General features: G+C 41.3%; 1 protein-coding gene across 3 annotated transcripts in view; it reads left to right on the top strand.

The window, feature by feature from the left end:
• PDE4B (phosphodiesterase 4B) overlaps positions 1 to 23,837 on the top strand; it is a 255,342-nt gene that overhangs the window by 4,461 nt on the left and 227,044 nt on the right. The window contains exon 1 of one of the 3 annotated variants that reach the window (XM_083621145.1): positions 21,939 to 22,029. The exons of 1 other annotated variant lie outside the window; for it this stretch is intronic. The gene's annotated coding sequence lies outside the window, so the exon portion shown is untranslated. Of the gene's footprint in view, positions 1 to 21,938; positions 22,030 to 22,846; positions 22,877 to 23,837 lie in introns of those variants that run through there. One more of the 3 variants, XM_083621146.1, reaches the window with a different exon arrangement.

Here is a 23,837-nt window from a genome sequence, read left to right as displayed (position 1 = left end):
AGTGTATCATCTTCGTTGGCAAGTTCCTTAAAGATGGCTTGTTCCAGTTTGCCCATGGATAATATGGCGTTAAAAAGGAGCCAAGTGGGTAGCATAGGTGGACCTTGTATGTCTAAGTGCTGTTTATCATTGAAAGTGAAGTTGTTGCTAAAGTGGTCACCCTTTAGGAGGTTAATTAGAAGGTCTTCTGTTTAGAAAATCTTAAATGATTTTAATTCATCTCCATTTCATCAACCACTTTATAAAGATTTTATTGTTAGCTTCACTCAGCTTGGAAGCTATTCAGCATAGTTGTTTTTATGATAATCTACACAGCTAATAAAGTATACAAATGCATATTTTCTTAAAATTTTAGCCAGATAATCTCAGGGTGATCTCAGATACATGTTTTTCATCCCTTGATTATTTGTATAATGTTGAACAGCCGTTTCAGGTCAAAGAACATGTGCTGAAGTTTCATATTTGCTGATGTACCTCAAACACAATACAGTACTCTTTCAATGAGACCATTCACATATTCACCTAACACACACTGAGTGATGATGAATGATATATATTAGTCCTCAGATTTTTTAGCATGGTGAGGAAAAAAAGCTATGATGGCTGTAGGTTGTCCTGTTCAAGAATATGTTGGGTAAAATAAAACTTGTGCATAGAAATGGTAGCAGTGTGGCACACTGCTGCAAGAATTGGTTATCTGGATGAAAATATTGTGGGAAAGTCGTTTTCACTTGAAGATGATCTGAATTCTCAGAGTATATTGATTAGTACATTTTGTTATTGTATATTTTGTTCTTAAGGATTATCCACTATACTGTAATCTAAAAAGCCCTTTACTTTTATTACTAGGGCTTTGAAGCAAACTCATATGAGGTTTTGGTGGGGGGTTTTTTACAAAGGGGAAAAATTAATTCTGTTTTCCTCCTGTTTTCTCCTTAGAAACTCTTTAGAAACTTGCGACTGAAAATCAAGCTGTTTTCTGATGTCAGGGGTACAATTTTTTGCAGGCAAATGGAGGCAAACATGGCACTGAAATGAAACAGGGTGCATTTATGCCCTTTTAAATTCCAGCCTAAGATTACAACCCACTTTTACTTACCTGTCAATTACAGCCCAGTTAATGTAATGTTTATGAATGTGTATGCTTAGGGTTCAGGTAAAAGGCTGCATGGAAGGCTGCAATTAGCTGCAGTATATAATGCAGTCAGAACACCTAATTCTAAATGTCTTTACCTGAAAGAAATCCTCAGTGGAACATAGTATTATGTGTGTGTCCTCAAGGCTTCAACTTAGGAATTAATTCAGTCCTTTGTATACCTTTTTACCTTTATTACACAGTCTTCTACCCAACTATCCCTCAGAAAGCATATGTGGGAAGCACTCATTGATAGCATCCTCAAGTCACCATCTCCCTGCATGTGAAAAAGTTGTTGCTGGCATCCATGTGTCTCGAGAGACAATGGAATGTGCCTCTGGGGGTGAAGTCAAACCACCGCATTAGCAGCACTGAAATTACCTCCCTAGGGTGCAAACCTGCGAAGTGTGTATGGAGATCCTGGGCTGCCCAGATGACAAGACCTCCCTCTCGGCCTTGCAGATATGGTCCAAAGGAAAGCAGAGCAATACTTTGGTACCAGCTGGGTTGCATGAGTTGCTGAAAGGAGGCATACAAGGTGCCATCCAACTGTCTTAGGGACTCCACTCTGGATTTGTGTAGGGTTTACTCCTTAGCCTTTTCTTTTCCTGTAGTTATCCCGCAAGGCAGAAGAGGTTTAGGATCAGAATTTCCCCCCCTCCTAGATGGATTATCTTTCTAGGTTGATGAGCCCCATCTGCCCCTCACTTCCCTCTATAGCACCTGCAGAAACCATCTTTTTGACCATTGCACCCACTATTGGTCTCATCCTTCCATTCACCAGAGCCTGTCTTCACATGCAGGGGGAAGTCCCTAACAAACCAAGGGGCTGAGACTCATCAGCTATCCTCACCTGGTCAGTTGAAGCCGTTTCCCAGAATGTGACCACTGTCACATGCTGACAGCTTCTAGGAGCCACAGGTGAGAGCTGAGTGCAGGGTGGGCAAACTACACCAGAAGGAGTATGGCATGTCCCCCACCAGAGGTACTACCCCTCACTTAACATCTGAGCAAAAAGGCTCTGAGTTATGAAATCTTATGTATATTTAGGAAAAGAACTATTAGTACCTATGCAACTGTTCTAAATCTGGCAATAGTCATGATGTGTAGGAGGGAGTGATATCATCCCACCATAGGCTGATTGTCGCCATATTTAGAACATCTGCATAAGGCTGCTGCTTCCCCCCTGCCACTTCCTTTTTGTGCAGTTAGACTGTCAGCACTGTTGCCCATTGTCTATCTAATATTTGAAAAGTGTGCTTTGATTTTCATTCCAGCTTTTGCCATTAGTACCCTAACACCTATACATCCTGTAATGTTTTAGCATTATAAATGTAGTTCTGAAGTGGAATCAGTTCAGATGGGGTACAAGGCCAGCCCCAGGCATTCGGGTGCTTCAGCCACATTTCCATGTTCATAAGCTGATCAGACTGGTAGCTGAATCTCACTTCTACAGTAGCAGTGGAACAGTGTTGAAGCTAGGGTTGAACACTAGCCATGAAACAACACTTGAGGACAGGAGGCTAGTTTATTGGTCAAAAGGCAGGTTGTGCAGCATACACAGCTGTCTTCCAATGCCTTCCTGCCACTCTCTGCCCCCTGCATCTGCTGCCTGAGATTAGTGGCGAAGCTGCATGCTCCACTACCGGGGTCGGAGAACAGGCAGGGGCGTTGTACACAACCCGCTAGGGGGTTGCGCACCACCCGCAAGGGCGTGGCGCGTGTTCTGGGGGTGTGATGTGCCAACCGGGGTGTGTGCGGTGGCTGTCTGGGGGGGGGGGCACCACGATGGCACCCTAACAGAATAGTGGTGCCGGGGGCGGTCCGCTCCCTCCGCGCCCCCGTTCCCCTGCCAGTGCCTGAGATGGCTGCTTCACTCTGCCTAATGATAGGGACAGCCCTGGGTATTGTTGAACAGTTCGTTCGTTCCAAGTTCCACCACTACTGTGTCCCTGTACATGTCTGTAGTACAGCTTAAAGCTGCAGTGTTGGGCTGCTATAGATCAGTTCATATATTGTGTGCTATAATTGATGTTCAGTTCTGCGTTGATGGACCTCCCAAATGCTTTCTAGCTTCTGTTTTGCATTTAAAGCTTGAAATGAAATTGTTTCTTATTTGCACAAACAAAATTAATGAGGCACTTTTCTCTGATGCCATCGGATCTATGTGTTTTCAGGAGACTGTGTGTCTCTTTGAAGACAAGACAATTTGACATGAGGTAAGCCATGCTACTTTTCTGGCTAGAATACTGCAAACATCTGAATTAATTGGATATATCTCACAATTTGGATCCTATAGGTTGATGTAAGAAAATGAGCAAAAAAATCACTTTTCATGCAGTATGGACATGGACTTTTAGAGGCATAGAGCATTTTCCAGAAGCAATTCAGTTAACTTGATTCATATTGGAATGGATATTTTGATTTTGAAACTGGTCCTTTGCAGATAACGAACCAGGGGTAGCCAACATGCCTGTTTTTGGACTTCAACTTGTATCAGCTGCAGCCAATGCTAAAGGATAAAAGGAGTTGTAGTCCAGCAACATCTGAAGGACATCACGAGTCAAACTTTGGGCTAAACTCAATGCTACCAACATTGACAAAAGATTACTATTCTTGATAAAAAGCCTATATAAAGACTCCAAGTTATATGTAAGAACCTCAGTAAATGGGCAACTAATTGGCCCTGTACCAGCCACCAAAGGAGTCAAGCAGGGCTGTATTTTAGCCCCGGCCCTATTCAACTTATATATAAATGACATGGTCAAATACCTAACATCCCCGGAGTTTCATGCCCCTAAATTGGCCGAAAAATCAATTTCAGCGCTCCTCCATGCGGACGACGCGGTTCTCTTATCACGAACTAAAGTAGGCCTCAAAAGGCTACTAAGAGAATTCTCAGCCTACTGCAGGAGAGATCAACTGGTGGTTAATCACCAAAAAACCAAAGTCATGGTCTTCGCTAGGAGACACAGATATCACAGATGGGAGATGGACAATCAGCCAATAGAACAGGTCAAAATTTTCAAATACCTCGGAGTAGTTTTCCAGTCAACAGGGGCCTGGGAGGCCCATCATAAATATGCTAGGGAAAAAGCATCTCAAAGCGCCAAAATACTGTCTCGCTTTTACTTTACGAAGGGGAGCAGACATATCCCAGCAGCTCTGGAGGTCTTTCAAGCAAAACCCTTGGCGCAATTACTCTACGGGGCCCAAATCTGGACGGGAAATCATTGCCGCACACTTGAAACGGTCCAGTCTAAATTTTTAAGACAGATTCTAGCCGTTCCACCATGCGTACCAAATGCGGCCCTACGGCTGGAGACTGGCCTCCTCTCCGTCGAAACCCGGACCTGGCTAAGAACATTCAACTATTGGCTTCGCTTAAACTTAAACCCATCTGGACTACTACCTCTAGTAGCACGAGATGCTCATAGAAGTTGGTGGTCCAAAGTAGTGCATCAAAAACTACTTACATGTGGCCTCCAAGCACAGCATCTCCTGAAAATGGGTCTCCCCAAGGCAAAAACCGTTATTGACCAGCGCATGAAGGTTATTGAGCAACAGAATAATCTGGCCTATATTAAGAAATTTAGTGCTTGGTACGCTTATCTGCCCCCCTCCCACTTTGATTTTCGGGCACCTTATTTGTCTACCTTAACCATTCCAAAACTTAGGCGGGCCTTTACACTGGCCAGACTAAATATGTTACCATCAGCTGTTCTTGAAGGTAGATATCAAAAAATTTCATTCGAGAACCGGCTCTGCCCCTGTGGAGCTGGTTATGTGGAAACCGTGTCACACGTTCTCTTGTCCTGCTCCCTGTATAAAGATCTCAGGGACGAGACCATCACGCCGCTACTATCTGCCATCCCGGGCCACTCTTGTGAAGCCAAGTTGTTCTCACTGCTAGCCGACCAGAGCAGCTCGACAACAGAGAAGGTTGCCAGGTTTGTCGAGAGAGCAATGAGACTGAGAGCTGCTGTCTGAATGACATCAGTGTCGTCACCTGGATTCCTTGCCTAGGATCTTATTATTATTATCATTACCTCTGCCAAGTTTTAAGTACTGAGATTATTTTATGATAACTATTTCCGTAATGTATTTTTGTTTTTGTCTGTCCTTCGATGCAATGGCCTGTTGGCTATGCAAATAAAGTCTATTCTATTCTATTCTGAAGGACATCGTGTTGACTATCTCTTTAATTAACAATACCGTCCATAGAAAGACTAAGAATTGTTAGAAAACACAGAAAAGAGATGGATTCACATATTTGTTTGCCTGTGCTGAAAATTATTATATGGTGATAAATACAGGCAAATATGGCACCAAATGGGAGTGGATTTATAGTCTATCCAGATCTTTCACTGCTGTTAAGCAAATCTCTGAATCTGCTGCAGTAGCTGGAGTGACTTCCTTTCATAAGCAAGTTACGAAAACTACACAAAACAATGAAAGTAAGTTTCAAATAATGCACACTGGGGCAAAATAATATTTAAAAAATCCTAACATTACAAATTCACTGATGGGACCTGAACTGATGGTGACTTACCTGGAAAGAGATCTTGGGTCAGTGGTGGAAAACTCAATGAAGTGTTGACCCAGCATACAACAGCTATGAAAAACTCAAATTCCATGCTGGGAATCATTAAGAAAGGCACAGAAAGGAAAAACTCACAATATTGTACTTGTCAATGCCTTTATCTGTGGTGCAGTCGCACGTGGGATATTGCACACCATTCTGGCCTTCTTATCTCAAAAAGGATATTGTTGAGATCAAGAAGATGCAGAAAAGAACAGCCAACGTGATCATTGGGCTGTAGCAACTCCCTTATGAGGAAACATCCCAACTTTGGGGACTTTATAGTTCGATGTCATGCCCCTGCTGGAGGAATCCTCTTTGCAGAGTGACCTGAAGCTCCTAAAGACAAACATCATGGAGAAGCTGCCCATATCAAGGGACTTCAGAGATCTGGCAGGATCTGGCGCTCTCAGGGAACATGGCAGCCAAATCTTCTCCTCAAGGCACAGCCCCATCACAGTATCGGAGGTGGAAGCTGAGTGGACATGTGTGTCCTAGGGAGTGCAGGTTCCTGAAGGTGAAAGCTCAGTCAACCACTGGATGTTGGAGTGCCCACTTAAGGAACAAGGACTCCTCAGAAGAAAATGAGATACTCATGAGTAAGGCAGTCCTTGTGAGCTGACCAAATCCTCAGGTGACTCCGATGTCCTGCAGCTGTGCTCTGGGTGGGACTCTGAAGGCTCAGGCTTAAGAGCCTTATGTTTCAAGCACAGAATGTGAGAATTGCATGTGTGCAGCCCTGACAAGTCATTGGACTCCCTGTGTTTGGGCCCCCATTTCTTGTGCTGTCTCTGCGCTTTTGACTACCTTTGAAGTTGGTTCTGGTACTGTTGACACTCAGCTGCTTTTCCTGTGCAGCAGAGCATTTAAGAAAAAGTGAGTAACAGGGTCATGATAGATGTGCACAGAATTATTCATGGCAAAGTGAACTTTGACAGGAGGAGGTATTTGTCTAGACTAGAAATTGTTCAATGAAGCTGAATGCTAGAAGATTCAGGGTACACTTCTCCACACAGTACATAGTTAAACTGTGGACTTTAAAGGGGATTTGATGATTTCATGAAGAATAAAACTATCAATGACTTTGTCACGATGGCTATGTATTGCCACCAGAATAAGAGGCCACATGCCTTTGAATACCAGAAGAACAGCAGTGGAGGACTATTGCTCTTCCCTGCCTATGGGCTTCTCGTAGGCATCTAGTTGGAAACTTCAGGAAATGGGAAGTTGGGATTAGATAGGCTTTTGGTCAAATTTAGCAGGTCTCTTTTATGTTTCTTGTAACAAACCCTATAAACAAGGAGGCAACGTCCTATTTTTATACCACCATCCCTGAAAATGCATGCACATAGAAACAAGGCTGAGGAAAAGTTGGGTAAGTCAGTTGCTTTCAGTGTTTTCGCATGGCCCTTTACTATCTAAATGTTCACTGTGGAACACACACAAGCACAGAGGAAGATGGTATCAATAGTATTACTGCATATACAGTTAATGTATCCCATGACAGCAGAAAAGAAAATTATCTCCCCCTCATGTCAATTGAAAAGTGGAGCAAGAAGGTGAAGACGCATTTCTTGGTGTCTTAATAAGTGATTACATAGTAGTCCCTTTTCTCCAGACATGAAATACATGCCTGTCTGAGGTTTGACCTGTAGCAGGTTTGGGTCTCTCTCGGGGGGGGGGGGGGAATCTGCGCATAAATTGCCTTCAGCCTTAATGAGCAGTAGAACCATGCTTTTTTTTGTATTGTAGTCATTTTAGTAATGAGAAAAGTTGCGTGGAAACAGATCCTTTATTATATCTGCTGAATTGGTAATATACTTTGTAAGGTTAAAGTTTAAGTATTCAAAGGAGATGTCTCAAAAAGAACATCACAACATTTCCAAGTTTGTTTCCAAGCTGATTTAAAACAAAAGTGATTAAATGGAACTGTTAGGACTATATGGAGAAGGGAGAGGGAAAGGATCTGGTATAATGTACAGGAATTTGAAAAGAACTGTTATCATTTAAGATAGCAAAATGTTTCTTTTTTTAAAAAAAGAAGAAGCTACTAAAATCAGCTACTGAGAAAAATGCTGGAAGAAATAAAAAGTGAAATTGCAAAATGGCATGTTTGCCTTTGATATGTGTGCATCTATAAGCAGTGTCCCACAGGAATGGGTTGGGTGGTGAAATGAATGGATTTAAAACAGGCCACAGCATTGTTGAATAAGCTACAGCTTGTGAAACCCAGTAAAAAACTTATTTTAAAACATTGCAATAACTAAATATTGCCGGAAGAGCCCTTACTGCCTATGTCACTGAGACTTGCCATGACTGCCTTGCCATTTGACCCCAGAGGCCATCTTCTGAGCTGTTCCAGATTAAGCTGTCTTGCTTTTTGGTCAAGGAAGGGGGGACCAGCTGGTCCACCTGTCACAGTACTTGTGCACCTGTCAGAGACAGGGCTTCTTTTGCTTGGCTTCCGCCCCCCCATCTCCAAACCAGAACTCAAAACACAGCAAGAACCCCATCATAGATCCCACAACAACTCAATGTAAACAATGAAAGAGGACATGATATCAAATGATATTTGAGGAAAATGTCTCATCCCTAGTCAGAAAGATGGATTTGAAAGAAAGAAGGAAATGTGAATTTCATCACACCAGTAAAGTGATTGTACCTATGTAACTTCTTCTTGTTGTTTGGACACCCATCACCACTAAGAAACTGCATTGACAATTTCAGTATTTGATTTAAGTGAAGCTCTCTTCTTGGCCTTGGGATATCTTGCCCACATCCCTGGCGTACTCCCCATTGCCATGATCCTTGCCATGATCTCAAGACAAAGTCAATGCTTCAGTATCTCAGTCATGCCCAATCACTTTTGAGAAGCAGTAAATCAATTGAGACTGAACCCAAGTCACTATTTCCCAAATTAATCACCAGTTACATAAGCAGGGGCTCAGGACTTCAACGCGCCCATCAACTCAGGGGACAAAGAAGCCATAGCATCTCTCAGGTTCTAAACCATTTGATATGAGTCATTCTGCTAAAGTTCCAAGATGCCAATGTGCAGCAATATGCCTTGTTATCCAGTGCAAGAAGTAGCTATGCTCAATGACCCACATGTTTTGGGGGAAGAAGGCTGCAAAAGTAGAGAGAAAGAAAAACCCAGGCTTAGCAGCCAAAGCTACCTGCATTCCTAGCTTCCCAAGCCTCAGTCCAATATAGGACGAATATGTCCTTGAATGCCATCGCTACTAAATCCTATTGATGCAGCCATCTGACTGCCCTTACGCAAAAAGAACAGAAAACATTACCACCACCACCAGCCTAGGAACAACCAAACAGCAATCACTATAATTGCATAGAAAAGTCATAGAAAAAGTTGTCTCTTCCACACTTCTTTTACCAATGAACATCTGAACTTGCTAGTTTTCCTTAAGATGGTAAATAGCAGCTGGGAGTGGTGATTTTTTTTTTTAAAGAATGTGACAATAAGGGGAAGGATTATAAATTTGTCTCCCAGTGCCATGGTGCCAATTCAGGCTGAACTTTTCAGAAGGCTGTTTGCTAAAACTGAAAGAGACGATCTATTGTTGCATTTAATCATTGTTGCATTTAATTTGACCCCGTACTGATGCGGGGGGTGTCTTTCCAGTTGAAATATAGTTAATCGTTAGGCAGTTGATTAGTTTGGTCTGAATGCATTATGGATGTGCTTTATTGCTGTTTCGTCAGCATGGAAATCTCACATCTGAAAATGCATGGCATGTTACAAAAGGGAAGCAGCAGCATCCGTTCTCAACTGGTTAACAATTTGCAAAGCACTTGTCAAGAATATGACAGACTGTACTGATAAAGAGCTATACGTGATGGCCATGTTTCTAAGGGTCCCTATAAATAGCAAAGAGCTGTGGGATATGAAAAGTATAAGTAGCGAAGCTATCCATTTCTGAACAAAATGTTTTAAGAGGCAATCTAACAAAGCAACTATGTAAAATGACACATAAACCAAGCACAGGGTGCACTGTAACAAAGACAGGTGAAGTAATTTTGCCAATTGAGGCAGAAAATTCCACAAGTCTCTCCCTGCTTCAATCCTTGGCAATAAAAACACAACATTAAATTAAATACTATAACAGCTGACTGCTCTTTCTTGATACTCAAAATCAGCTGCATTACTCTGCCTTATTTATTTTTAAAGCATTTCTAAACTGCCTACATTTTTTAAAAAATCTCTTTTAAGTGGTATGCACTATGTACCATATAAAACAAAACAAAAATGCAATTTGAAACAATATTAGACATCTATAAAAAACAAGTAAAACAGAGATTTGGGGGATTCAGGGACATAGATTGGGGTCCAATCTTACGGCTCAGGGATAACTTGGACAAAAAGATCAGCTTTTAGAAGATGGTTGCTGCTTCACATGGCAGAGGGAGGGACAATGGACAAATGCCTGGTTTGGAGTCATTGGCCTATGATATTCTGTAGGATGTGATGCCATGATCAAAACGATCTTACAGGCCTATAGAGAGGCTGGCGTTCTTTTAGTTCTGATAGTAGGGCTAGTCTTCTAAGATAATCCAAATCAGTAAAGTGTTTCTATAACGCTTACTGTTAGATAATCCTTTAATCCTTAGGATGTCAACATGGCAAAACGGCACAATTTGGGACATCCCCCCCCCCCGGCAAAGCCTCTGAGCATCCCCCCCCCCAATTCATTGTACCGTTAGGTGAGATGTAGTGAGGGTGGTTAGCTACCCCCCCCCAAATACTACAGAACTGAATGAGGAAGCTGAAAGAACAATATTTTCTCTCACAACTTTATGTGCTTTTCAAGGCTCAGATGGGCAACCTGAGCTGTTGAACAGAAAGTTGAAGGAAAGGGGAGCGATCTTGGGGGATAGGGAAGCGGAAAATGGGAAGAGAGAAAGTAAGGAGCTTCAGAGTCAGACGGGAGTGAAGAAGAAGAGTTTAGATTTGATATCCCGCTTTATCACTATCCTAAGGAGTCTCAAAGTGGCTAACAATCTCCTTTCTCTTCCTCCCCCACAACAAACACTCTGTGAGGTGAGTGGAGCTGAGAGACTTCAGAGAAGTGTGACTAGCCCAAGGTCACCCAGCAGCTGCATGTGGAGGAGCGGAGACGCAAACCCGGTTCACCAGATTATGAGACTACTACTGTTAACCACAACACCACACTGGCTCTTAACAACTACACCACACTGAGTGAAAGGAGACAGCCCACCATTGGCCATCAAGGTACAGGTCACATCTGTCCCCAGTGACAGAAATAATGGCTCTTGTGCTTTTTCAGCACTGCCATTGTGCAAAATCATGGATCTAAGGCACAGATCCTTAGGGACCTCGATTTTTTATTTTTATTTTTTTGTTAATGAGATCCCTGCAAAACCACCATCAAATCATAGGCCACCTAGATATGCTCTGTGATTTGTTGGTGGTAAAAAACCCCATGAAGATCCGTAAGGATCCATGCCTAGAAAAATGTGATTTTTTTTTACTGCGCACACTACCAATGTGAATATTAATTTGATAGCTTTTTTTTTTTTTTAAGTCCCTGTGAAATTGTGCAAATTAAAGAGAATCAGTTTAAATCCTACTGGATCCATCTTTGAGGCAGTGTCTATACTTGCACACTCAGATGGTTTCTGCCTGAGGGAGACGTGACTGGGGGTTTCCACAACACCCCCTCAAAATTCCAAATGTGCTGATTGACCCAAATAGGTTGGTGACCCCTGCAGTTTATCCTATAGCTATATGAATATAATTATTTGTGTTCTTTTAACCATGTGAACTGCCTTGGGGACCACTCCTATTCAGTTTGCATAACCGGAATATTTAAATTGTACTCTGCACAGTCTATGCTGGATTTGTTATTGAAAGCATCACTCAAAGTCTCTCTACATTTTCTCTCTCTTGTGGCTGTGAATGGCTCAATGGAAATGTCTTATGGCAGTTCTATATTTAGGAAAGTCTTTTAGATCATAGATGTTTGCTCACTTCTTTATAGACAACAGCATTTTCTCATAAAATAAAAAGAAGGCAACAACCAATTCACAATAAACAGCAATCTAAATTCAACAGAGTAAAAACAATGCTTTATGGCTCAGTGAATACTTAAGTAATATTCTTCCTGTTTATGTCTATGGGAAAACAAATGTGCAACTATGTAAATGCCTGATTTTTAAAGTACGGCAAAAAAAAAAAAAGCTTTTTAGATGCAGTGTAAGGATTTTATCCCCTTTATAGCAGGGATGGGGAACCCATGTCTTTATGGTGTTGGACCTTCCATAGCCTGAGATAGCACAGTCAATGGTCAGGGATGATGAGAGTTGTAGTCAGGAGGGGTTTCCCACCCCTGCTTTATCTTTTCCTTGAGTTATAACTAATCCGTGGAGCACAATACTATACCAGTTGAAAACTTCGTATTGCAGTGCACACACTGAGAAGGGAAGACATCCTGCCCGGACTGATAATCTGCCTCTTTATCTATGGCCTTGCTAATACTTCATGGATTGCATGGCTCTTTCCCCGCCGTCTGTCTCGCCATGTTACCTTTTCGTTTCCACAGCTATTGAGCTGCTGAGTGAGCATAGTGTTAGAACACTGTTAGCTCTGGCATTGCATGCGCTGGAACAGGGGCACTGTATGGTTAGGCTGAGTTGTCAAACAGCAGGAATATATTATCTAAGTTCATGGCAATTTATGTGAGTATCAGCTTGCAGCCATTAGAACTCTAAATGTGTTTGAAAGACTGTGAGACTGTATTCCAAGAAAACAATATGTGAGTTTGAAATTGAATGACTGACTAAGGACACCCCACAGACAAATAATGCGTTATGTTGATAGAAACCTGGATGTTTCAACTTTAAACCAACCTGGTTTACTAACCTATTGGTTCCAAGGTATTAAAAACTTTGTTGGGTCAATCCCGCCTCCTTGGAGCTTCTGAATATTTGCCTGCCATCAGGGAGGCTAGGACTAGTTCTTGAAGTAATTCTCAATGCCCTAAAATAATTGTTGTAGCAACCCCATCCCTACCTTCCCTGGACCTACTTAAAAAAGGCCTGTGTGCCCTGACAGAAGGCAAAAGTGAGGCTGTGTCTGGCCAGGAACCTACCGCCATCCATTCCTGGTGGTTAAAATGCCATGTTCAAGTAGATGTTATCACTAGATTAACATGAAGCTGAAAAGTAGAAGCAGGGTCCTGTACGCATCTGTCCCCGACGCTTGTCAACATTTTTATGAAAGCAGATAAGCTGATGTTTGCTTCATTAAATATATTAATATCATGCTAATAATCAGGCTACATTGGACCAGGAGAAAAGTCTTCATAGATACAGATTCCAATTTTGTGAGAAGTATTATCCATATGAAAAGAGAATAAATACACAAGTTTAAATGGGGAAATAATCAGAACCAAGAGAAACTTAATTCATATAAGATGGAAGTACTGTAGGCTGATGGGTCCATCTGCATTGGGATGAGATGTGCAGCCCATTTCTGAATGGGGCTACCCTTCAATTGAAAGGTCAGGCTTATAGTGTATGGGTGCCTTTTCATTTGTTGCTACTTTTTGGAAGATCAGCAGATGGTAGTGACTACCTTTTAACATTCTGTGCCCTTCCTGGAGAAGTCAAACGTGTCATGCTCTAGTCATCTCAGTTGGTAGAGCATGAGACTCTTAATCTCAGGGTTGTGGGTTCTAGCCCCACGTTGGACAAATGCAGGGGGTTGGACTAGATGACCCTTGTGGTCCCTTCCAACTCTACAAGTCTATGAGTTTATGATTCTACCTCCAGGCTCAACTACTGTAACACACTGTATGTGAGGCTGCCCATGAATATCTGGGCACTGGTACCATGCTACTGACATAATTAATTGGGGCATATCAGTACAATCGTATTCCATTTACGGTACATGGGTTACCTGTTTGTCTCTAGTAATAACTGAAGGTGCTGGTTTTAATCTTAATATTGGAGGCCTTGTTCCAGGTGAGCAGCAGGGCATTTTCAGTTATGGTACCAACTTTGTGGAATACCCTCCTCAGAAAGGCCTATACCTACAGTATATGGTCACTAAACTGTTTCAGACATTGGGCCAAATCCCAACTGTTTCAAAAAGTCTCTGAGTTAAATTTAAAACTGTTTGATTGTTGTTGTTTCAGTTCTGTTGGGTTGTTTGCTTGGATTATTATATATTGTTATATTTATGCTGTTTTTTAATTGCTGCTGTAGCTCTTACTTTTCCTGTTTTTCCTCTATATATTGTTTCCCTGTTGATTTATGTCTTTCATTGTTCCAGTGATTCTATAGCGTTAGCCGTTTTGGGTTGCCTTTTGACAAGATAAGGCAGGATATAATTTTTTGAAAAAAATAGTAAAGTGGCCAGGCTATTCAGAAGGACATGGAGATTTTAATGAAGCACAAATTGATCACACGTCTTCAGCGACTTGCTGTTGTATTAGGATAATTGTAACCTAACAAAAACATTTAATCCGGTACTTTGAAAACAATAATACAGATGTGCTTGTTTCTTTTGCAATAGGTTGCGGTTTTTAATATAATTCTTAAAATTACTGAAAATGCAAGACATGTTGGAGGATGCTTGGTCTAAAGAATAAAGTGTTAAGGCAATGTGATTATGGGAGTTGAATAAGGAGGTAGAATACATGATATTTGCTACTGATGTTGAGATAAGAGGTGATGTGAAAGAGATACAAGCAAGGATAAAATTCCTAACTTTTCAGGAACAAATTCTCTGGCAAACTGCAGAATTGGCTTCATTAGATATTTTGAAATGGAAATGGTTAAGAAACCATCTGAAATTATTTGGTCTAGCAGATCCTACCTCCTTTCTAGTACATTTAGTTTTTTTCTGTCCATTTTTTATTAAGTGCAGTTTATTAAGTCCAAATCCAGACAAACCTGGATAAGCTTAAGTATGATTTCGGGAAATGAGTCAGGCTTGAAAACCACAATTTTACATTGTCTTGTTTCCTTAAACCAGGGATGAGAAACTTCCTTACCTTGACAGGTTGATCTCTAATTATCATCAGCGGTAGCCATCATGGCCAGTGATCATGGGAGTTGTAGTCCAACACCATCTGGAGGGTCACAGGCTTTCTCATCCCTGCCTTATACCAGAGTTAACCAGAATTAATTTAAAATGGAAGGAAAAGTCTCTGGTTTTCTCCTAGTGGCTGTGCCAAGGAGATGCTAAATGTTCAAAGGCACAAACTAAAGACCTATCTCTACTCATCTGCACCCGGTACAAATATAGACCAGCTTGTTTTACATTCACTTTGGAATGCAAAACAGTTACTTTAAAATTCTTATGAAAGTGACGAGGCTGACTGCATAAGGCACAGCGTGGTTAAGGTTTTCATGAGCTATCTAGCCTTGCTCACAAAATTGTGCCTTAATCCTCCCTGCCTATGTTCCTCAACTGTGCTTTCCAGAGCAGGGAATGGTGATGGTTATGCGATATTATCACAGAGAATGTGGAGAATGTTCATTATGAAAAATCTTACAATAGTTTATGACGGTGCATCATTTATGAGCCACTTTTCACATTTGAACCTTTATCAGTAGAGACTAGTATGCTAACATGTTACTCCTGGTAGAAAACAGACAGATTTATTGTAGTCACACACAGCAAAAATCCGCCTACAGGAATATGTGCATGAGTGTGCAACATGCGTTAAAGGCCACATAGAGATTTCATTGAACATCTATTACTCATGCAAAATGAAATTCTTTTTTGAATGTGACTAATATGTACTGCGGATGACAAGCAAAATTGAGGGAGATGCTAAATGTCCAAAAATGAAAAGATTGCTTTATTTTATTGCTGGTGAGAAAACATGGCTTTGGGGCATAAAGAGAAATTACTCACTTAAAAACAAAACCCAACACCTCACTGAGTGGCAGTTTTGTACAACACCCCAGTTGCACACTTTTCTCTAATACAGTAGGTCCACAACTTATGTGGGGGTTACGTTCTGGGGATCATAAAAAGGTAAAGCCAAAATTGTGTACAATCAAAACCCATTGGGTTCAATGGCAGATGGGATTCCCAAAGTCATTTCCCCTGGAACCCCGCCCCCTTTTTAATATTTTGTCGCATGTGCAAAAGCTAAATGCACACAAATTGCAGGCTTACTGTTCTACTGATCCAGACTTCGCTAACCTTCTGCCCTCCAGGTGTTTTGAATTACCATCATCCCCCAGGAAGTACAGCTGGTCCAATACATTTGGCGAGCACCAGGTTGGGTTGGGCTGTTATAATGTATTGGCTTACAAATCATGGTTATCTCATTTTCTCAGTGGTAATTTACATATAATTTAAAATGCTGTAAGCATATCATGGGCTCCTGCTGTGCAGAATATATATCTATTACACTTTTAACATGTTCTTCCTCCAAAGAGTGGTTATATATGCTCCCTAGTCAGTTGATCATCATCCATGCAGTTTTAAGGACCAGAGATGCTTCGTCTCATCCCTAGAAAAGTGTTGGCTGCCCTCAGACCATTTCTTGGAAACAACCTTTAAGCAATTTGACATTTTCCCAGGATAAAAATTGATAATGTGTTTCATGAACTCACACTGTATATATGAAGAGCAGAAGTAGTCAATAGCATTTAAAAGAGTGTATCACTTTGAAGGTCAAAATGCAGAACACTTAATTTGTGTGTTTCAGGTTTGTGTCTCTAAGTAAGCAGAACTGCAGCTTTTCTTGGAATGCTTCTGGCAGGAATACCTGGGCCAGCTTCTTCTGATGTGTGATTCCTTAATGAGTCCTACTGTGACTTATGGATTATTTAGCTGACACTGTTGCCTCACTGTAGGGTGCTGTGCATCTAAAGGTTTTTAATTCACCATAACAGAAATAATACGTAGTTTTCAAGAAGCTAACCTTTAAAATCCAGCAGTTTAAAGAAAATTGTTGTTCTGTTTGAGAAACAAAAGGTCTTGAGTTGCTATGTTTGTGTTGCAGCTATAACATAAGTGTACTTTTCTTGTTTAAAGGTATAACTGTGTTCTGCAATATTTTTTAACAATTGCCTTGAAAGACTTCCAGAGGATATACAACCAAGGAATATCCCCAGTTCACACCAGTATCTCCAAACATTTAAACATTTAAAATTAAAAAGCGGCTTCTATATCGCAAAGCATTTTTTGTTTTGTTTTGTTCCTAAGGACAGCTTAGTATGGCTGTCATTCAGCTCTGATTAAATTCTAAGTATTTTCCATACCATCTGGTCCATTGCTGTGATGTGACTAATGCATCTGATTTAACACAGGCTCTTAACAAAAGCAGTTTAGGAATATCCTAAACAGCCTCCATTATATCCTCATTGTGCTGTCCGGCAGAGTTTTTCGAGGTAGTGTGGATCCTTTTATAGTTTGGCCCCAAGATTATAAAGCCTTTACAGCTCAGGACCTTAAGGACTGTATTTTCCCATATGAACCAACCCAGACCCTGCAGTCATTACCTGAGGCCCTTCTTTGTGTGCCTCCTATGGGAGAGGTCCAGGGTGTGGTGAACAGGCCTTTTCTGTGGTGGCTCCCCATTTGTGGAATGCTCTCCCCAGGAAGACTCACCTGGTGCCTTGATTGCATATCTTTAGGAGTCAGGCAAAACCGTTTCTCTAAAACCAAGCCTTGGGCCATTTAAACATTCTAGGGCCTTTTAAATGTGTTTTGTTTTATTATGTATTATGTATTCTCATTTTGTATTTTTTGTTGTGAACTGCCCTGTAATCTTTGGATAAAGGGCATTAGGCAAATTAAATAAACGGTACAAATAATAAATATCCCTTGGCGCATTTTAATGAGGATTAACACTAGGGAAAGGTGATGCTAAACCTGAGTCGAGTGGAGCATAGCCATTTAGGTGCAAGAGGGGGGAGGCATAAGAGGAAGCACATTTATACTCACGTCTGGTTTCACTCTTTCTGTTCTGAGTAGCTTTACATTTTCACTGTGCTTTAGAGAATGGGATATAAATGCAGGTTTTTGATGATACAATACCAACCGATGTGATTTATTGTCTGAAAGGATTTTAATAAGAGTCTTTCATGATGTTACATTGAAAGTTCCTAGAATCCCAGTAGGAGTAGCTTACCTGGTCTGAATTGTATAGCACACGTGACTGTCTTTATCCTACCCTGCTATTCATATAACTTCATGGGGGAAGATCAGAGAATTCTTTATTTCCCCTCCTACTCCCAGAGCTTAAGAAGCAAATAGATTGGCAATGCAAGTTTCTCATATTTGATGCTGGTCCCTTTCTGAAGTATTTCGTGTGTTGGCTTGTGCACGATAGTTTCTGGATAACGTTTCTTTGCATCTGAAATATTAATTGAAGATTCTATACTGAGCTGCAATAGCTAGCTTTCTTCAGCAGCGTTTCCTTCCTTGCAATTTGAAAAACAAGATAACAGTGTATACCAATTGGTAGCAGGGATAGAATAAAATCTGAAGAGCGTATCCCCCCCACCAAATAAGGAAACACCCTAGAGCAGGATTGGGGAATTCACAATGCTCTTGATCAGAGTTTCCCAAACTTGGGTCTCCAGCTGGTTTTGCATCATCCCTAACCACTGGTCCTGCTAGCTAGGGATGATGAGAGATGTTATCCAAAAACAGTTGGAGACCTAAGTTTGGGAAACCCTGCTCTAGATATGTTGAACTCCAACTCTATCCTGTCCCAGCCATCATAGCCGGTAGTCTGGGATGATGGGAATTGTAGTCCAGCAACATCTGGAGGACCAGATGTTCCCCCATCACTGTTCTAGAGACCTCTAACATCCAGAGAACCCATACACTCATAGTAATTTGAGCATGGCAAACACACAGTTGGGAGCACTTATAACATTCTTATAACATTAAACTGCTTCTCAGGTCCTGCCTGCTACAAATGTAATTGCTGCTTAAAGTATTTACATAACAACTAAACATTTATAAAAATTGTAATGGGTTTACAGATTTTTTTTTTCATGTATGTTACTATATGCAGTTCCTCTCCTGTTGAAGTCAGCATCAAAAACTCCTGTTGCTCTTTCTAGATGTTCAATCATGAGGCTCTGAACAACAATTGCATGAATCTAGCTTTTGGGGAGATTGTTTACTATTTAGTTGTTGCCAGACCATGCAGCAATTAAAGAGTTGGGGATTTTTTGCAGGCTGTCAAGATGGTTTAGGGCTTATCTGAGGTAAAAAGATGACCGAATTATAAGGCACAAAAATATGCTATCTGGTACTGATTTTGTAGTGGCTACACAATTATATATGGGAAATAGTTTATTGAAGTAGGACTTGGTGCATGCTATTGTACATGGAAGTGAAGGCAATTTGTTTGAAAAGGATTTTAGTAGAGAGTAAAATTCTCCACAACCTAAGTCTGAAAGTAATTCAAGGCTTGATCCTTGAGTAAGAGAAGATTATCTGCAAATACTAAAGAGTCTGTGATGGATTAATCTGGGACATAAACTAACTAACTTGTTGCCTGGAGCCCCTGTAAAATGTATTTGTTTATATATAGCACTTGTACACCATGCTATAATGTAAAGTTCTCTGAGAGACTTAAAATAAGTAAAAAAATCCAATAATTTAATACAAAGTAAGACATAAAATCAATACACATACAACAAAAACAAAACTCATGGCACCTCCTAAAGTCAAAACACAGATTTTTAAAAAGAAACTCATACATAAGTTGTTTAAAAGACCTGATTGAACCAGGTGCCAAAACCCCATAAAGATGACATCCGTCGAGAATTCCTTTGAAGACTGTTCCATAACTGGGATGCTACTAACAAAAAGGCCTTCTCTGTGATAGCTTACCCACCTGGAGTAGGTCAAACTAACATATATATATTTAAATTCTATTTTGTTTTTGAAAGTTGTAACCACACACAGGATGGCCTTGTGCTTATTTGAATTCTTGGTCTTTGAAAATTTATCTTTTCTTCGCTTCCTTAAAAAGGATATAAAGCTAGAGAAGGTTTAGAAATTTGCCTCTGCCATAAAAAAATATGCCTTGTAGAGTACAGTCATACCTCGGGTTGAATATGCTTCATGTTGAGCGCGTTCGAGTTGCGCTCCGCGGCAACCCGGAAGTAACGGAGCACGTTACTTCCGGGTTTCGCCACTCGTGCATGCGCAGACACTCAAAATGATGTCACGCGCATGTGCAGAAGTGGCAAAATGTGACGTGTGTGTGCGCAGACGTGCCGTCGCTAGTTACATTTGCTTCTGGATGCGAACGGGGCTCCGGAACGGATCCCATTCGCACCCCGAGGTACCACTGTAATTCAAATTCTTCTCTCTCTCTCTCTCTCTCTCTCTCTCTCTCTCTGCGTGTGTGTGTGTGTGTGTGTGTGTGTTGGTTTGAGGAGGGTATTCTACTACCTCTGCCCTCCCAGCCTCACACCAACTACTGCCTGTGGATTGATGCCATTGTCGCCTCTCTCCTTCTGCCTGAGGAATGTGGGAGTGGGTAGGACTGCCGGCCATGTGATCGCCACTGGAGGCAGTCACTGGGAAAACCCCAAATGGGACATTCCAACAATATATTTGATCCCTAGTTGGCCCTGCTACATTCAAGTAACGACATCAGACTCAGTCAAGGCCCAGTCATTGCACCAGCTTCAGGCTGCCCCTCACCTTCTGCCTCATCACCATACACAACAGGCCTGTGTTGGTGGCTCCATTCAGCCTCACTGGGAGGGGATCAGGGTTCCCCCACTCAAGTTCAGGAAACGACATTGTTAGAAATAATTTTTTCTGTGGAGAAAGGCTTACAAGTCAGGTTCTCTTAGTTAAGGGTGGGGGAAAGATCCTTAATGGCAGAGCATGCTGGAGTGTCGATGGAGATATAAAGTAAGCACTGGAAATGCAAAAGCCCTTGTTTTTATCTGATGCTTCTAGAATTATTTGCCCTGTTCATTGTGTGCATATTCATCGGTGCACCCATTGCTGTACTTCCCGTTCCTTGCTGCAGTGTGACCTTAAGTGCTTTCCTGTACAGCCCCATTCATATGCAAAGGTGTTTTTTATTATTATTTAAGAATATTGAATGGAAGAAATTGGAGCAGAGGTCTGCAAAAGCATATAAATAATACACCTACAAAAGAACAGTGTGAAGCAGCAAGACAAAACTGATAGTTTTGTAGACAAAGGTAACTTTAGAAATGTCCTATATTTATATCACTTAAGGATGCTGCTGATTATAAGCTACCATCTGGCTTGTTTCACACGGAGTACAAGAATAAAAGAGATGTCATGTCCAGAGCTTTATTGCTATGAAGGAGCATTTGTGAGAGATCGGGATGCTATTTCTGTGCCAAACCTTTTTGGGAGGAGGGGGGAAACGGTATCCTTTGCAGATCAAACACAATATATATTGTCTATGGATATGCATAGAATTTTTGAAAACCAGAGAACTTTTCAATTGCCTGCTCGTAGACTGATCAGGACTTTTACACAAAATATTGCTTCCCAGGTGTTCTGAGGACACATGCCATGGGATGTTCTCAACATCTCCCTAATAAAATATTTTTTTAAAATAGTGTTATCCCTTCTTTAAAAAACGAATATGAAGAAAACCAGCTCTTCTGAACATGGTTTTCATATCTTCCGGTGAATGTTGTGTATTCTAAGCAGATAGACAGACAGATAGATGGGTAGAGATAATTTCTGAATGCATTATCACATTTGCATATTTCTCGTTGGCATTTTTATTTATTTATTGGTAATAGCCTCAGATTTATTTATTTATTCTTTTTATGAGCATTTCTGAAGCCGGTATTGGCAGTTTGATCTCCATATAGTGCTTCACTGGCACAGTCCCCGTTGGGGTTGCTTATGTGTGACCTTGGGCAAGTTCCTTAATCTCTTTCTGCCCTAATTCCCCTTATCTGTAAAATGTAGATGATTTGTGCTTTGAAATCCATTAGAAGCAATGTGAGTTGCGGGTGCTTTTTTTTTTTTTATATAATCTGCTTGTTAAAAGTAACCAGTCGGCTTGTGTAACCTGAGAGATCACACTGACCTGAGAGATCACACTGTAGCTGTACAAATACAAGAAGCTGTTTTATATTGATTCAAACCACTGGTTTTAGTGGAAATGCAAAAGATTGAACCCAGAACCTTCTGCTGCATGCAAAATATTGCCCTGTTGGTGAGGTTCAGAGAGTGACAACAGTTCTCATTACAACATGGGAACAGTGATCTCCTGCTTGTGGAATACTCTCCTCAAGGAGGCAACTTGATGCCATCTTTATCTAGTTTTAGGTCTGTCTCCCCTTACACCCCCTTTGCGTGCTTTTGGTCTTCAGGTACTAGATGAAAATGTTCACTTCGACCAGGCCTTTGGGTGATTGGCATCTGGTCCTTTTTTAAATGTGTTTTGGGAAAGGGGATTTTTGGCAGTGGCATAGTGTGGGTTGTCAGCACCCGGGGCAAGGCAAGTAATTTGCGCCCCCTAACCTGTGGATTTGCGCCCCCTAACCCTAACCCCCAGATGTTGCGCCCGGTGCGGCCGGGCCCCCCTGCACCCCCCACGCTACGCCACTGATTTTTGGTTTGCTGTTGTTCTTATTTTTACTATGTATTTTGTGGTTTTATATTGCAGTTTTATGTTCTGAACCACCCTCAGATCTATGGATTTAATAACTTAATAAGCAGCAGCAGCAGCAATTAACAACAGCCAATACTTTCCCCTTCAGATTGCTACTGAGTGGGAAAAGAACCAACAACTATGCCTGTCAACAATTGCAACAGGTATCTAGGGCTCCCAGTATCAGGGTAGGGTCTATGTTCAGCTTTGGAGTAGTAAATTCCTCTCAGCCACATTCCCCTAAGAAATAAAAACAAAAGCTTTGCTTTCTTGGTGCCGAATGGGACTGGTAGGGCAGAAGACAGGGAGGCTAACAGTAGATAGAACTCCATTTTCATTCTGCTCTGTCACTGAGCTAGGTCGCTGCCTGAGAAATCTAGAGGTCCCGAAGACTCCCAACTAAGTTCCGTGACTTAAAGCTGCTAATTGCTATACATATTTGGGAGAAGTTATATTTTGTAAAGGTCACAGTTCATCTGCTGCCATCTTGTTTAAGTTGCGAACAGAAAGATGCAGCATGAGGTAGGCCTACACAGTGAAGCTTTGCTGGAAAATGAGAGCTGTGTCCAGATTGAGGCTTGAAGCTGTTCGCCAGGAAACAGCTCTCCCCACCCCTAGGAATACGGTGTCCTTTTCCGTTCAGTTAACGGTGTCACACAGTCTGTAACTAGCCTGCCAAGACTCCCAGCAAGTCTATAGATCACTCACAGGGAGGAATGGTGGTTTATTTTTTTGTATAAGAGAAATCTGCAGGTTTTTATAGTTCTGTCAGTCCCAGCCATAGATTGCCACATTTTCTTTCTTTCTTTTCAGAAATAGCTTTGTAATTTGTTCTCATGAGTCACTTCAGTGCAGGAATGTTTAGCGCTGAGGGTTATCTGTATAAAAGAATAATTGACTTCCTGTTGGTGAATAGAAATAGCAGGTAGGTGGTGTGATGAATGGTAGCTATTTGACACTGATTTTTTTTGGGGGGGGGGAATATTGCTTTATCTCTGTGATTGGCTTTTTTTTTAAGAGCTTCATCTTCATTCCTGTCCTTCATGAAACCTGAAAGTTGGCATATGGGAGTCTCTAGAAACTCAATGCTATTTCAGCAGTTTCCTTTACTTTGCCAGTTAAGTTACCCCTGCATCATGAATTTAAAGATCCATGCCTCATGAAATTGCCAAGACACAGGTATAGACACTACTATGCAGTTTTACACTGAATTCCTGGTCGATAAAGAGCAAATTGGCTCTACTATAGGCACCCTTACAATTTCCAAGCTATCATTTGTGTCGTCTTTGAAACTGGGACAGAAAGAGAAAACCTGAGAGTACTGTGGTTTGAAAAGTAAGACAAAATGTTGGTTGAGGAGAAGGAGAGAAAAAAACTAAGAGAACTTAAGTTGGCCAGGACTGCTAAGAAAAGTCATTGCAGCAAAGAGGGGGAGAGGAAACAGTAAGTATGCTTTATTTCCTCTCAGGAGAAGAGGGGGTGT

The sequence above is a fragment of the Podarcis filfolensis genome, assembly GCF_964270895.1.
Source record: "Podarcis filfolensis genome assembly, chromosome: 6".
NCBI lineage: Eukaryota > Metazoa > Chordata > Lepidosauria > Squamata > Lacertidae > Podarcis > Podarcis filfolensis.
This window is presented reverse-complemented; position numbering and strand designations above follow the sequence as displayed.